This window comes from Hemitrygon akajei, chromosome 5, assembly GCF_048418815.1.
Source record: "Hemitrygon akajei chromosome 5, sHemAka1.3, whole genome shotgun sequence".
NCBI lineage: Eukaryota > Metazoa > Chordata > Chondrichthyes > Myliobatiformes > Dasyatidae > Hemitrygon > Hemitrygon akajei.
The window spans coordinates 82,050,453-82,066,650 of record NC_133128.1 but is presented as its reverse complement, the minus strand read 5'-3'; the positions used below and the strand labels follow the sequence as shown (position 1 = coordinate 82,066,650).

Here is a 16,198-nt window from a genome sequence, read left to right as displayed (position 1 = left end):
GGAATGGGTCTGTCAAGATCTCTGGTGAGTTTAAGGACCCATCAATACTCTCTGTCCAGGATCGAGGATATTTTTGCAAACCTTTCTGGAGAGAAAGACTTCAGCAAAGTAGATCTAGCTAAGACCACCTACAGATGGAGACGGAAGAAGAGTCCATAAAGCCAAAAGACATAGGAGCAGAATTAGGCCATTCAGCCCATCGAGTCTGCTCTGCCATTTCATCATGGCTGATCCTGGATCCCACTCAACCCCACACACCTGCCTTCTCACCATATCCTTTGATGTCCTGACTGAGCAGGAAAAGAACAACTTCCGCCTTAAGTATACCCACAGACTTGGCCTCCACCGCAGCTTATGGTAGAGCATTCCACAGATTTACTACTCTCTGGCTAAAGAAAATCCTCCATACCTTCTGATCTAAAGGGTCGCCCCCATCAATTTTAAGGCTGTGCCCTCTAGTTCTGGGCACCCCCACCATAGGAAACATCCTCTCCACATCCACCCTATCTAATCCTCTCAACATTCGGTGGGTTTCAATGAGATTCCCCCGCATTCTTCTAAATTCCAGTGAGTACAGGGCCAAGGCTGACAAACAATCCTCATATGTTAACCAATTCATTTTGGGAATCATTATCGTGAACCTCCTCTGGACTCCCTCCAATGATAACACGTCCCTTCTGAGATATGGGGTCCAAAACTGTTGACGATACTCCAAGTGAGACCTGACTAGTGTCTTATAAAGCCTCAGCATTATCTCCTTACTTTTATATTCTATCCCCCTTGAAATAAATACCAACATTGCATTGGCCTTCTTTACCACAGGCTCAACCTGTAAATTAGCCATCTGGAAGTCTTGCACAAGGACTCCTAAGGTTTGAACCTTCTCCCCATTTAGATAATAGTCCGCTCTATTGTTCCTTTTACCAAAATGCATTATCGTACATTTCCGAACACCTTAAACCATCTGCCACTTTTTTGCCCGTTCTTCCAATTTATCAAGTGCTGCTGCAATCACATTGCTTCCTCAGCACTACCTACCCCTCCACCTGTCTTTGTATCATCTCCAAAATTTGCCACAAATCCATCAATTCCATTATCCAAATCATTGACAAACAATGTGAAAAGTAGTGGTCCCAATACTGACCCCTGAGGAACAGCACTAGTCCCCAGCAGTCAACCAGAAAAGGTCCCTTTTATTCCCACTCACTGTCTCCTGCTTGTCAGCCATTCTGCTATCCATGCTAGTATCTGTCCTGTAATGTCATAGGATTTTATCTTGTTAAGCAGCCTTTGTGTGGCACCTTATCAAATGCCTTCTGAAAATCCAAGTAAATAACATCCACTGCCTCTCCTTTGTCTGTCCACCTTGTTTGTTAGTTCCTCGAACTCTAGCAGATATGTCAGGCAAGATTTCCCTTTACAGAAACCATGCTGACTTACTTACTTTATCATTAGTTTCCAAGTGCCTGGAAACCTCATCCTTAACAATTAACTCCAACACTTTCCCAACCACTGAGGTTAGACTAACTGGCCTATAATTTCTTGTCTTTTTCCTTCCTCCCTTCTTAAAGAGTGGAGTGACATTTGCAGTCTTCCAGTCCTCCGTTACCATACCAGACTCAAGTGATTCTTGAAAGATCAAAATGTTTCAAAGTGTTTCTCGCCATAAGCACTCACAAAGGAGTTAGTCACAGTGATGGGCTTACTCTTGGAGTGGCATCTGCAGCTGCACTCTGGCAGATAGCTGTAGACCAGATGGGGCAAGGCTGTCCAGACACTGAGCGTTACCTCGATGAGATCATCGTTACTAATAAAGATGACAAGGAGCATATCCAAAATCTCAAGACAGTGTTTACAAAAACAGAAGATTATAGGTTCAGAGCATAATGCAACAAGTGTGAATTCTTAAAACCAAGCATCAATTGCCGTAGTCACACCAATGATGCACAAGTATTACACAATTCAAGCAGTGGTGGATGCCCCAAGGCTGAAGGATGTGTCACTGTTGTCCTTCTTACGCTTTGTAAGGTTCCTGCCAAGTCTGGCAATGTGCTCCACCCATTGAACTTATTGCTACAAATGGGGAGAAAATGACATTGGACAAAGCAGTGTGAGATTGTTTTCCAAAAGGCAAAGTAAATGACTCAGAGACTGTGCTGACCGATTATTTTCCTCACATCCAGAAGAAAGGTATTCAGAGCTGTTAGAACCACTTCCTGCAGTCCCAGAGTCAACCCCTGCAATCATCGTGAAGAAAGCCCTAGCACCTGAGATTGTTTCACAGCCACAAGTCTCACCTGCCAAGAAGAGTGACCTCTCCCTTGTCAAGGAAGATGTAATCCCACAAGATTCACTATGGTGTGGATGTCAATATAGTAGTTGTATTATATAGCACACCGTGTACATATTTGAGATGCTTTTGCTATTGAGTTGGAGTTTATAGCTAACCTTGGAGGAGTGTTGTGTATTTAATATTTCAATAATATTGCTTGATTCAGCATTCTTCGTTATTGACATAATGCATTGCGGGTTATATGTGTAAGTACATAATTGGCATACTCGTTACACTGTCATTTGTGTGCGCCCGGCTTAAAATAAAAATTAAACTGACGTATAGGTGTTATCCTGGCTCTGTGTTTTTCAGTTCAATTAGTTTAATGTTTTGGAGTTATAAAACATAGCACTTTCTGTGGCACATCTAGAAATAATGGTGAGTGTCAACAGGGACAGGCCAGATGCTTAGCCTTTTGAGGAAGTACAGGTGATGGTGTAATTTCTTTACTATGGCATCCACACGGTTGGACTAATGCAAGCTATTGGGGTTACGTTCACACCTAGAAATTTGAAGCTTTCAGTCATCTCTACCTCAGCACTAGTGAAATATACAGGAGTGTGTACTCCACACCAGTTCCTGAAGTCAATTACCAGCTGGTTGTTTTGATGACGTTGCTGGAAATGATAGGATTGTTCTGTCCTAAGTCTGCTAGAATTCTTGTTTATTGTTGATGGGGGTATCACTGGGAAGGCCAATGTTCTTGCTTGTCTATTGTTGTCATTAAGAAAGCTGCGTTGAGCCACCTTGCTGAATTTGTGTTGGCGATAGTCTTGCCAATTTCACTAAGGAAAGTTGCCCTCTGCTCTGGTCACGATTTGATTTCTGGTACTGAATGGTGTGATTTGTATCATACTGTTGCATCCTGTTGCCACAGTGGAGTGACTGAGAGGTACCGCCCACAGTGGCAGAAGATGATGGAGGCTGGATCCTCTGCCACTGCAGGCTCTGCCCCAGGCTTGGCTGAAGGGACCAGGTAGCGACTTCTAATTTCTTTTCCCTTATGAGCATGTGTTTCCATAGTAGCACCACTTGAATCTTTAATCCTGAGCATCCCTGAAGCATTTTCAGCAACACTTCTGAGAAAACATCCCAGGTTATTGGGATGGGAAGAAAGAAATAGCATATCGTTCAACAACCACACCAGGTTCTCCAGAAGACAGCTACACAAAGGATGACGGATGGGGTTAGAAGGCCAACTACACTGAATCATTTAGATGAGTACAGTCTTCCTGTAATCATGAGTGAAGCTGTTACCATGGTTTCTTCATGGTAAACCAGGCTTTGACAAATTAAATTTATGTAATAACTTTAACCTCTGAGCTCATCCTGGAGTTAATATACTGTTTGATTTTGCTTTCCGTTCAGACGAATGAGACCAATTGTGTGGCTTGGTTATGTGGCAAATAGCCAAGATGTTTCCTACATTACAGCAGAGAGTACACTTCAAAAACACCTTGACTGTAGCAGACTGCTTTGGGTTGTGCATATGCAACTCCTAGAACATGCAGCCTATTCTCTCAGTCACATTTGAAACATATTCTAGAACTTAGAACAGTCTAGCACTGTGCAAGTCCTTTGGCCCATGACGCTATGCTGATGACCTTTTAAGCTACTCCAAGATCAACCTAACACTCCCCTCCTGCACAGTACTCCGTTTTAATTTCATCCACATGCCTTTTTAATGTCTCTGTATATCTGCCTTTACCTCTGCTCCTGGCAGTTACCATGGCTCCTGGCAGTTCCGCACACTCACCACGGTCTGCCTCCAATTACACTAAAATGATGCCCTCTTGTATTTGCCACTTCTGCGCTGGGAAAAAGATGCCAGCTGTCAACTCTATCAATGCCTTTCATCTTATACACCTCATCAAGTTCACCGATGACACGACCGTGGTGGGTCTCATCAGCAAGAACGACGAGTCAGCTTACAGAGAGGAGGTGCAGCAGCTAACGGACTGGCGCAGAGCCAACAACCTGTCTCTGAACGTGAAGAAAACAAAAGAGATGGATCTTGACTTCAGGAGGGCATGGAGTGACCACTTTCCGCTGAACATCGACAGCTCCTCCATTGAGGTGGTTAAGAACACCAAATTTCTTGGTGTTCACTTGGCAGAGAATCTCACCTGGTCCCTCAACACTGGCTCCATAGCAAAAAAACCCCAGCAGCGTCTCTACTTTCTGCGAAGGCTGAGGACAGTCCATCTCCCCCCCCCACCCCCACCCATCCTCATCACATTCTACAGGGGATGTATCGAGAGCATCCTGAGCAGCTGCATCACTGCCTGGTTCAGGAATAGATAGATAGATAGATAGATAGATAGATACTTTATTCATCCCCATGGGGAAATTCAACTTTTTTTCCAATGTCCCATACACTTGTTGTAGCAAAACTAATTACATACAATACTTAACTCAGTAAAAAATATGATATGCATCTAAATCACTATCTCAAAAAGCATTAATAATAGCTTTTAAAAAGTTCTTAAGTCCTGGCGGTAGAATTGTAAAGCCTAATGGCATTGGGGAGTATTGACCTCTTCATCCTGTCTGAGGAGCATTGCATCGATAGTAACCTGTCGCTGAAACTGCTTCTCTGTCTCTGGATGGTGCTATGTAGAGGATGTTCAGAGTTATCCATAATTGACCGTAGCCTACTCAGCGCCCTTCGCTCAGCTACCGATGTTAAACTCTCCAGTACTTTGCCCACGACAGAGCCCGCCTTCCTTACCAGCTTATTAAGACGTGAGGCGTCCCTCTTCTTAATGCTTCCTCCCCAACACGCCACCACAAAGAAGAGGGCGCTCTCCACAACTGACCTATAGAACATCTTCAGCATCTCACTACAGACATTGAATGACGCCAACCTTCTTAGGAAGTACAGTCGACTCTGTGCCTTCCTGCACAAGGCATCTGTGTTGGCAGTCCAGTCTAGCTTCTCGTCTAACTGTACTCCCAGATACTTGTAGGTCTTAACCTGCTCCACACATTCTCCATTAATGATCACTGGCTCCATATGAGGCCCAGATCTCCTAAAGTCCACCACCATCTCGGATTGCAAGACCTGCAGTGGATAGTGAGGTCAGCTGAGAAGATTATTGGGGTCTCTCTTCCCGCCATTATGGACATTTACACTACACGCTGCATCCGCAAAGCAAACAACATTATGAAGGACCCCATGTACCCCTCATACAAACTCTTCTTCCTCCTGCCATCTGGGAAAAGGCTCCGAAGCATTTGGGCTCTCACGACCAGACTATGTAACAGTTTCTTCCCCCAATCTATCAGACTCCTCAATACCCAGAGCCTGGACTGACACCTTACTGCCCTACTGTCCTGTTTATTATTTATTGTAATGCCTGCACTGTTTTGTGCACTTTATGCAGTCCTGGGTAGGTCTGTAGTCTAGTGTAGTTTTTTATCTGTGTTGTTTTTACGTAGTTCAGTGTTCTTTTTGTACTGTGTCATGTAGCACAATGGTCCTGAAAAAATGTTGTCTCATTTTTAATATGCACTGTACCAGCAGTTATGGTTGAAATGACAATAAAAGTGACTTGACTTGACTTATCAATTCACCTCTCATCCTCCTTCGCTGCAAAGAGAAAAGTCATAGTTCACTGAACCTTTCCTCATAAGGCATGCTCTCTACTCCTGGCATCATCCTGGTGAATCTCTTTTTCACCTTCTCTAAAGCTTCCACATCCCTTCTATAATGAGGTGACCAGAAATGAACACAATATTCCAAGTGTTGTCTAACCAGGGCTTTTGCAGAGCTGCAACATTACCTCAAGGCTCTTGAACTCAGATCCCTGACTAATGAAGCCAACACACCATATGCATTCTTAACCACCCTATCAACCTGCATGGCAACTTTGAGGGAACCATGGATGTAGACCCCAAGATCCCGCCGTTCTTCCACGATGCTAAGAATCCAGCCCTTAGCCCTGTACACTGCATTCAAGTTTGACCTTACAAAGTTTCTCACATCACACTTTCCTGGGTTGAATTCCATCTGCCTCTTCTCAGCCTAGCTGTGTGTGCTATCAATGGCCCGTTGACACCTACAACAACTTTCTACACTATCCATACCACCACCAACTGTCATGTAATCTGAAAACTTACTAACCCCCCACCCTTCCACGTCATTTATTATAAAACACAAAGAGAAGGAGGTCGTATAACAGACTTCTGTGGAACACCATTGGTCACTGACATCCGGGCAGAAAACACTACATTTACTAATAAACTCTTCCTCTGTGGGCAAGCGAATTCTGAATCCATGCGCCAAGTTTCTCTGGATCCCATGCCTCCTGACTTTCTGAATGAGCCTATTGTGAAGAACCTTGTCAAACACAATACTAAAATCCATATACACACCATCCACTGCTCTACCTTCATCAGTTTCTTTTGTCACTTCCTCAAAGAAATCAGCAGACTCATGAGGCAAGACTTGCCCTTCACAATACCATGCTGACAATCCCTAATCAGACTATGCTTTCCAGATGCTCATAAATTGTATTTCTAAAGTTCCTTTCCAATAGTTTGCCTATCACTGACATAAGATTCACTGGTCAATAATCCCCAGGATTATTCTTATTAACTTACTTGAATAAAGGAGTAACATTTGTCTCCCTCCAATCTTCTGGTACCACTCCTGTGGCCAGTGAGGACGCAAAGGTCATCACCAAAGGCACAGCAATCTCTTCCCTCATGCCCCGAAGTAACCTGGGGCATATTCCATCAGGCTCTGGACTTGTACGTTTTAATGTTTTTCTAAAGTTTCAGCACATTAGTCTGTTCTACGCTCTCGTCACATTTGTCAAGGTCCCTCTCACTGGTAAATATTGAAGCAAAGTGTTCATTCAGGTCCTTCCGTACCTCCTCCATCTGCAGACATGTGTTCTTTTTTTTATCCCTGATTGGTCCTACCCTCACTCAAGTCATCCTCCTGTTCTTCATGTATGGGTAGGACACATTGGATTTTTTCTTATTCATACCCACCAAAGCCTTCTCATGTCCCCTTCTAGCTTTCCTAAGACCCTTCTTCAACTCCTTCCTGCTACCTTGTTACTCTCCAAAGCCCTATCTGATCCTTGCTTCCTAAACCTTAAGTGCGCTTTTTGCTTCCTCTTGACTAGATGTTCCACATTTCTTATCAACCATAGTTCCCTCACCCTACCATGCATCCTCTGCCTCAATGGGACAAACCTATCAGGAAGCTCATGTGAGTGCTCCCTAAACAACTTCCACATTTCCATTATGCAGTTTCCTGAGAACATCTGCTCCTAATTTATGCTCCCAATTTCCTGCCTAATAGCATCATAATTCAACATCCCCCAATTAAATACTTTTCCATGCCATCTGCTCCTAGCCCTGCTCAAGGCTATGACAAAGCTCAGACAGTTGTGGTTACTGTCTTCAAAGCACTCACCCATTGAGAGGTCCATCATCTGACTGGGTTCATTGCCTAGTATTAGATCAAGTACAGTTTCTCCTGGTAATTGGCTTGTCCACATATTGTGTCAGGAATCCTTCCTGGACATATTCCACAAATTCTGTCCCATCTAAGCCTTTTGCCCTAAGAGGTGTCAATCAGTATTCAAGATGTATTCGGGGAGAAGGCTGGGAACTGGGGTTGAGGAGGAGATAAAGAAAAGGATCGGCCATGATTGAATGGTGGAGCAGACTTGATGGACCAGATAGCCTAAATCTGCTCCTATGTCTTATGTTGAAGTCATCCATGACAACAACCCTGTTATTTTTGCACCTTCCCAAAATCTGCCTGCCGATCAGCACCTCAGTGTCTATGTTGCTGTTGGGGATTGTATGAAATACATTTAATAGAGCGATTGCTCCCTTTCTGTTTCTGAATTAGACCCACACTGACTCCGTGGTTGATCCCTCCACAATGTCCTTCCTTTCTGCAGCTGTGATACTATCCCTAATCAGCAATGTCACTCGGCACCTCCCTCCCTGTCTCTTTTGAAACATCTAAACCCCAAACAGCAGCAGCCAGTCCTGCCCTTGTGATGGCTAAGTGTCTGTAATGATCAAAATGCCATAGTTCCATGTACTGATCCATGCTCTAAGTTTATCACCCTTGTTCCTGATATTTCCTTCATTAAAATAAACAAATTTCAACCCATCTGACTGCCTGCAGTAATGGCAAGCCCCTGCCAATGCTTCCTCACAGTCTCTCTGCACACTGCATCTACCTTTACACCAACTGCTCCATCCTCTGACCTATGCTTTTCATCTCCCTGCCAGCTTGGTTTAAACCCTCCTCAACAACTCTCGCAAACCTGCCACAAGGGTATTGGTCTCCTCAAGTTCAGGTGTGGTCTGTCCCTTTTGTTAAGGTATTAGCTTTCCCAGAAGAAATTCCAGTGATCCAGAAATCTGAAGCCTTGCCCCCTGCACCAATTTTTCCGTGACACATTCATCCATCATATCATCCTATCATTATCCTTGCTAGCGAGTGGCACAAGTAGCAATCCAGCCATTCCTACCCATGAGGTCCTGCTTTTCAGCTTCCTATCTAGCTCCCTAAATTTGCTCCTCAGGATCTCATCCCTTTTCCTACCAATGTCATTGGTATCGGTACGTATTATGACTTCTGGTTGTCCCCCCACCTATAAGAATGTTGTGAACCTAATCTGAGATATCACTAATCCTGGCACCTGGGAGGTAACAAACCATCTGGGAGTGTCCTTCATGTCCACAAGTTCTCCTCTGCTTTCCTAACTATCGTATCGCCTATCACCACTGCTCTTCTCTTCTCCTTCTGCACCTCTTCCCTTCTGAACCACCGAGGCAGGCTCAGTGCCAGAGACCTGGGTCACTGAGGCTTTCCCCTGGTAGCCACCCCCTCCAACAGGATTCAAAGTGATATACTTGTTATTGAGGGGAATGTCCACAGGAGTACTCTGCACTGTCTGCCTATTCTCCTTCTCCCTGTGCAGGGGAAGGGGGTTTGTGGGTTGATGTTTGGGATGCTGTTCTGTTTAGTGTGGGGCTGGGATGGACGTTTCTCTCTGAATGGATTTCACATTCATTCTTTGTTGTGTGGCTATCTGGAGAAGGCGAATCTCAGAGTTGTATATGGATGTATACTTTGATAATTAAAGAACCTTTGAACAGTCAATAATCAAAATAAATGTAATGTCGGATGTCACACACCTACGTGAAGGAGAGGCTCTCCAGAATGGGAACACAACGGCTCTACATAGATATCCATAGTATGGAGCAGATTAAAGGGTGGGAGCACTTTCTGCATCATCTGGAGTCAGGCAGGCTTGCCCTTTCTTCCCTGAATTGTTTTTGTGCTGAATGGATCAGGAAGGATGGGAGCATAAGCGGAAACATTGCCAGGCAGTGGAGGCACACGTCAAAACCTCCCTGAAGATAGACGAAGTCACCATCATCTGCTCAGATCCATGGTCAGTTTGCAGACTGATCAGCATCTGTTTGAGTTGACATTGAGCGCTAGGATCACCTGCAGGAAGACCAATCCCACGTTGCCTTCACTTTCAGCTTCAACTACCTGAAGATGCTAAGATCTGGTTTAGAGGGAATGCAGTGATTAACAAGAACTGTCTGGAGCAGATTTGGAAGGAAAACAAAAATTGGTTCTCCGGAAACAGTGTGCTCTATCAATAACTAGGGAGAACTTGGTTATCGGGTGTGAAAAATCAAATAGAGTGATGAACGCAGGACTGAATGTGCTATTTTGAACGCACATAGTATACAGAATAAGATGGATGAACTTGTAGCACAGTTAGAGATGGGCATGTATGATAGTGTGGGCATCACTGAGTTGTAGCTGGAGGCTTAAAATCAAAGGATACACATTGTATTGAAAGGGCAGGCAGATAGGCAGAAGGGGTGGGGTGGCTTTGTTGGTAATACATGAAATCAAATCCTTAGAAAGAGGTGACATAGGATCGGAAGGTGTAGAATCCTTGTGGGTAGAGTAAAGAATCTGCAAGGGTAAAAAGACCCAGGTGGGAGTTAAAATACAAGCCTCTGAACAGTAGCAAAGATGTGGGCTACAAATTACAACAGGAGCTAGAAAGGCCATGTTGAAAGGGCAATGTTAAAATAGCTGTAAGATTGGGAAAATTGGTGCTGGATCCCAAGGGGGGAATCTGTAGAATGCCTACAAGATGGCTTTTTAGAGCAGTTTGTGGTTGAGCCCATTAGGGGATCAGCTCTTATGTGAAAGGAATCAGGATTGATTAGAGAGCTTAAGGTAAAGGGACCCTTAGAGGAAGGGTGATCATAATATGATAGAATTCACCCTGCAATTTGAGAGGGAGAAGCTAAAGTCAGATAAATCAGTATTACAGTGGAGTAAAGAGAATTACAGAGACATGAGAGAAGAGCTGGCCAAAGTTGATTGGAAGGGAACACTAACAAGGATGATGGCAGAGTAGCAGCGGCTGAAATTCCTGGGAGCAACTTGGAAGGTGTAGGACAGATATGTCCCAAAGAAGAAAAAGTATTCTGAAAGCATGATGACCCAACCATGGCTGACAAGGGAAGTCAAAGCCAACATAAAAGCCAAAGAGAGGGCAGATAATGCAGCAAACATTAAGCTAGAGGATTGGGAAGCTTTTAAAAGCCAACAGAAGGCAACTAAAAAAAAGTTATGAAAATGGAAAAAGTGGAATATGAAGGTAAGCTAGCCAGTAACGTTCAAGAGGATACCAAAAGATTCTTTAGATATGTAACGAGTAAAAGAGAGGTGAGAGTAGATATAGGAATGATATCTGGAAATGAAGCTTGAGAGGTAGTAGAAGGGACAAGGGCATGATGGATGAAGCGAATAAGTATTTTGCATTAGTCTTCACTGTGGAAGATACCAGCACAATGCTGGAAGTTCGGGTGTGTCAGGGGAAAAAGTGAGTGAGGTTGCCATTATGAGGGAGAAAGTTCTTGGGAAACTGAAAGATCTGAAGGTCGATTAATCACCTGGACCAGATGATATATATCGCAGACTTCTGAAAGAAGTGGCTGAAGAGATTGTGGAGGCATTAATAATGATCTTTCAAGAATCAATGGATACTGGCTTAGTTCTGGAGGACTAGGAAATTACATATGTCACTCCACTTGTCAAGAAGTGATGGGGTAGAGGAAAGAAAATTATAGGCCAGTTAGTCTGATCTCAGTGGTTGGGAAGATGTTAGAGTTGATTGTTAAGGAGGCAATTTGGGTTATTTGGAGGCATATGATAAAATAGGCAGAAGTCAGCATAGTTTCCTTAAGGAAAAATCTTGCCTGATGGATCTGTTGAAATTCTTTGAAGAAATAACAGGTGTGATAGACAAAGGAGAAACTGTAGATGTTGTATACTTGCATTTTCGGAAAGCCTTTGGCAAGGTGTCACACATGAAGTTGCTTAACAAGTTAAGAGCCCATGATGTTACAGGAAATATATAAAGACAGGATAGAGCATTGGCTGACTGGCAGAGGCAAAGAGTGGGAAGAAAGAGAGCCTTTTTGGTTGGCTGCTAATGACTAGCGATGGTCTGTGTTGAGACCGCTTTTTACTTCAGATGTCAATAGTTTGGATGGTGGAATTGATGGCTTTGTGGCAAGGTTTGCAGATGCTACCAAGATAGGTGGAGGGGCAGCTAGTGTTGATGAAACAGGGAGACTGCAGAAGGACTTGGGCAGAATATGAGAATAGGCAAGGAAGTGGCAGATGGAATATAGTGTGAGGAAATGTATGGTCATGCACTTAGGTAGAAGAAATAAAAGCGTAGACTATTTTCTAAAGGGAGAAAAAATCCAAAAATCTGAGGTGCAAAGGGACATGGGAGACCTCATGTAGGATTTCCTAAAGGTTAAATTGCAGGTTCAGTCAATGGTGAGAAAGGCAAATGCAATGTTAGCACTAATTTTGAGAGGACGAGGATATAAAAGCAAAGGATGTAATGTTGAGGCTTCACTGGTGAGGCCTCACTTGGAGTACTGTGAGCAGGTTTGGTCCTCTTATCTTAGAAAGGATGTGTTTTAAAGCTGAGGGGGTTCAGAGGAGGTTCATAAAAATGATTCAGAGAATGAAAGGGTTACCACATGAAGACCAATTGATGGTTCGGGGCATCTACTCCCTGGAATTCAAAAGAATGGGGGGGGGGGTGTTGTCTTATTGAAACCTGTCAAATATTGAAAGGCCTCGATAGAGTTGATCTGGGGCAGGTGTTTCCTATGGTGGGAGAGTCTAAGACCAGAAGGCACAGCCTCAGAAAAGAGGGGAGTCCTTTTAGAAAGGAGGTGAGGAGGAATTTCTTTAGCGAGGGATTTGTTGCCACAGGTAGCTGTAGAGGCCAAATCACTGGGTATATTTAAGGCAGAGATTGATAGATTCTTGATTAGTCAGGGCATGAAGGGATACAGGGAGGAGGTGGGAGACTGGAGCTGAGAGGGAAATGGATCAGCCATGATGAAATAGCAGAGGGGCAGAATGGCCTAATTCTGCTCCTATGTCATATGGTCTTATGATATGCTCTGAAGGCTACTGTACTTGTTGCAGGTGTAGCCTACTCCTCGTCCTCCGCTTTGGTAGTCACCTGGGACATCTTTTGGTTTATCTACAGCATCAAGATGGAGTGAGTTAAACGGGTCATGTTCCACACGAAACCTAATGATAAATGTCCAATAGTCCTGGAGAAAGGTCTCAGTCCAAAATGTCGACTGTTTTTTCATTTCCGTAGCCTGACCTGCTGAGTTCCTCCAGCATTTTGTGTGTGTTTTGCAATGTATGTGTAATGTTCAAAGAAGATTGGAGTTCTCTCTTGACAAATATTTGTCCCTCACATGACACTAACCTGGATGTTAGCAAATGACTGCACGTGGGGCCTTGCTGTGAGGAAACTAGCTGCCACACTTCCTTTGCCACAACACTTCAAAAGCTAGCTGCAGACTGTCTTGGGAAGCACGTATAACGTACATGGTCTTTTTACGCAGAACTTTCAAAGTAAAAACAGGCACTTGCAAACACTATGCTTGGCTCCTGCTTTGCATCAGGCAACTTTAGCTGGCTTGCTGGTAGATTTTTCAGCTGCAGCTACACATCCTACCAGCACACAATGGCTCTTTGTCAGTCCTTCGCATTTGGGAGAAGTCTTCACCCTTGGAAGCCTGAACAAAGAATGGCAGCACTAAAACCACTAAACGTGGCTGCAAAAAGGAACGATCTTTGTCGTTGTAAGTACTGAATTGATTGCAAATAGCCATGTTGCTTGAATTAAAGCAAGGGTGAAATTTATGCCTAAATCAAATGCAGATTATTTGATAATAATAACATTAGAATAGTTACTGAATGTGGAGCACAATGAGTGTCTTGTTACAAGGAACTGAATCTCGTCAGGACTGAACAGTGAGTTTCTTGGTCCTTTGAACATGTTTAGTGTCTGCTTCCTGTACTCTCAGCAATGTTACTGGCTGACAATCTTACTATCCTTGGTGTTTCTTACAAGGATGCAGAAGATGCCCACAGGGCGTATTGTGTCCATTCCTGCTCCCAGAGGAGCAACCCCATTTCCCTGTAGCCCTGTAATTAATTCTTTCTCACACATGCCCATCTACAACAGTTCCATTCTTTTTGCAATTAAGCTACCTGTCATGTCTTTGGGTTGTGGGAGGAAAGTGGCGCAGCTGGAGGACACACACACACACACACACTCTCACACACACACACACACACACACACACACACACACTCTCACACACACACACACACACACACACACACACACACACACACACACACACACACACACACACACACACACACACACACACACACACACACCAGGATACCTGCTGCACCATTTACTTTTAACCCATTAGCTGCAAAACAGATCTGTAGAAGAACATAAGAAAATAAGAGACAGGAACAGGATTAGGCCATCCGGCCTGTCGAGCCTGTGCCACCATTCGATAAGATCATGCTGATCTGCCCATGGACTCAGCTCCACCTGCCTGCCTTAATTCCCCCTTTTATGCAAAAATCTATCCAACTTTGTCTTAAACATACTTACTAAGGTAGTCTCCACTGCTTCATTGTGTAGAGAAAGGTTATAGAAATTGTTGGATTGCCTTTGATTAGTCTGGTTTTTTGAAGGCAGATTCCAGCCTGAAGCTTTTAGTAATAACTAAAAAGAGTAAATGCTGAAAATTCTCAATGAGTCAAGCAGTATCGAAGGAAAATCAGAGTTAAGCTACAATTTTGCCATCAGAATTCAAAAGTTATAAATCAAACCTAAACTACCAAGAAAGGGGAGATGTGCAGATTGTAGAACCAAGAAAATATCTTTTGATTCCTAACTTTTTCGTGTTCAGGTGAAGGGTACTTAAAACAATAACTCTGCTTCTCTCTCTGTAGATGCTGCTGAGTACTTCCAGCATTTTCGGCTGTTACAGTTTGACTTTTGGATTTGTATGTTGAGACTTGCATTAACAATGTGTGTGTGTCTTAGACATTGCTGCAGTGCTGCTGCAACACAACAATGAAATGTTCTTTCCTGCATGTACGACCCAACTTTAAAGTTGGTGCATCTGCAACAGTATTGAAGTAGGGCAGACTGTCATTGAACAGTGAAGAATTAAAGATGTAAGGGAAGATAGAGTATGAAAGTAAATTAGCACAAAATATAAAAACAGTTTCAAAAGTTTTTATAAATATATAAAGTAGAAGAGGGTGGCTGAAGTCAACGTAGGTCCCTTGGAAGACGAGAAGGGGAAATTGATATTGGGTGATAAGGAAATGGCTGAGGCATTGAACAACTATTTTGTGTTGGTCTTCATGGTGGAGGACTCGTCTAATATGCCAAAGAAGGGTGTTATGGGCAAAATGGGAGGTGAGGACCTCAATAAAATCACTGTCACTAAAGAGATAGTGATGATCAAACTAGAGGGCCTGAAGGTAGATAAGTCCCCTGGTCCTGATGGGATGCATCCCAGAGTGCTGAAGGAATTGGCAGAGATTATTGTAAACACATTGGTAATCATTTATCAAAACTCTGGGCAGGTCCTGATGGATTGGAAGGCAGCAAATGTCACTCCACTTTTTAAAAAACGATGTAGGCAAAAGACGGGCAACTATAGGCCAGCTAGCTTAACATCTGTAGTCAGGAAAATGCTTGAAGCTGTCAGTAAGGAAGAAATAGCGATACATTTGGAAAGGTAAATAGGTATAAACAGGCTGGATGAACTCAGCAGGTCGGGCAGCATCCATTGAAAGGAGCAGTCAACGTTTTGGGCCGAGACCCTTCGTCAGGACTTTCATTTGGAAAGGAATAGTTCCATTAGACAGACGCAGCATGGATTCAGAAAGGGCAGGTCCTGTTTGACAAACTTACTGGAGTTCTTTGAGGACATAATGAGTGCAGTGGATAGAGGGGAACAGGTGGATGTCATATACTTGGATTTCCAGAAGGCGTTCAATAAGGTGCCGTACAAAAGACTTACAAATAAGATATGGATGCATGGAGTCGGAGGAAGTATATTGGGATGCAGAGTGGATTGGTTAACCTATAGAAGGCAGAGAGTTGGCAGAGAGTTGGTGTTTCTCCGGTTGACAGTCAGTGGTGAGTGGGGTGCTGCTGGGGTTGGTGCTGGGTCCACAGCTGATTACTATTTACATTGATAATTTGGAAGAGGGGACTGAGTGTAGCATAGCAAAATTTGCTGATGACACTAAACTGAGTGGAAAAGCAAATTGTACAGAGGATGTGGAGAGTCTGCAGAGGGATATAGATAGGTTAAGTGAGTGGGCCAAGGTCTGGCAGATGGAATACAATGTTGGTAAATGCGAGATCATCCACTTTGGAAGGAATAATAGAAGAGTAGATTATTATT

The 16,198-nt window shown here is 43.6% G+C and overlaps 1 protein-coding gene across 3 annotated transcripts in view; it reads left to right on the top strand.

The window, feature by feature from the left end:
- LOC140727915 (H(+)/Cl(-) exchange transporter 4) overlaps positions 1 to 16,198 on the top strand; it is a 108,643-nt gene that overhangs the window by 8,229 nt on the left and 84,216 nt on the right. Inside the window, exon 1 of one of the 3 annotated variants that reach the window (XM_073045886.1) lies at positions 13,324 to 13,543. The exons of the other annotated variants lie outside the window; for them this stretch is intronic. The gene's annotated coding sequence lies outside the window, so the exon portion shown is untranslated. Of the gene's footprint in view, positions 1 to 13,323; positions 13,544 to 16,198 lie in introns of those variants that run through there. 3 annotated transcript variants of the gene reach the window in all.